This window comes from Galeopterus variegatus, unplaced genomic scaffold, assembly GCF_000696425.1.
Source record: "Galeopterus variegatus unplaced genomic scaffold, G_variegatus-3.0.2 Scaffold5836, whole genome shotgun sequence".
Taxonomy (NCBI): Eukaryota; Metazoa; Chordata; class Mammalia; order Dermoptera; family Cynocephalidae; genus Galeopterus; species Galeopterus variegatus.
The window spans coordinates 38,679-39,173 of record NW_007731947.1 but is presented as its reverse complement, the minus strand read 5'-3'; positions in this window follow the sequence as shown (position 1 = coordinate 39,173).

Below are 495 nucleotides of genomic sequence, written 5' to 3'. Positions count from 1 at the left end.
AAATATTAATAAATTAAATATTAAAGCTTAGATAATTAAGTAAATATAATGCCCAGTACTATTGACAAGAAAACGGAAAGTAACTAAACAGACGTAGCAACATATGTGAAAGTGCCCAGCATAATTCTTTTCACAGAGGACTAAAGTAATTTTTTAAAGGACAGAACAAGTTAAAGCAACAATTAAGAAGTTTGGAGTTGATTCTGAAAGCATGTCCAAGCAAAAAATACCTCTAATCCTAATATTTAAAAAAATGTTTCTTACATACATTGAAGCAGGTGTGTTGGAGTTATAATTTAATTCTAGAATGCCCTCTGCCCCTTTTTTCCAATTCGATTTAGCAAAACTTTTCAGAACATCTGCTCTAGGCTAGAAATGGCAAGGAATACAAAGATGAGTAAGATGTTTTTTTCTCTCAAGGAGTTCTCAGTCTCAAAGAGAAGATTCAGTCAATACACAAAGAGCTATTATGGTACACAGACCCCTTTAATCTCC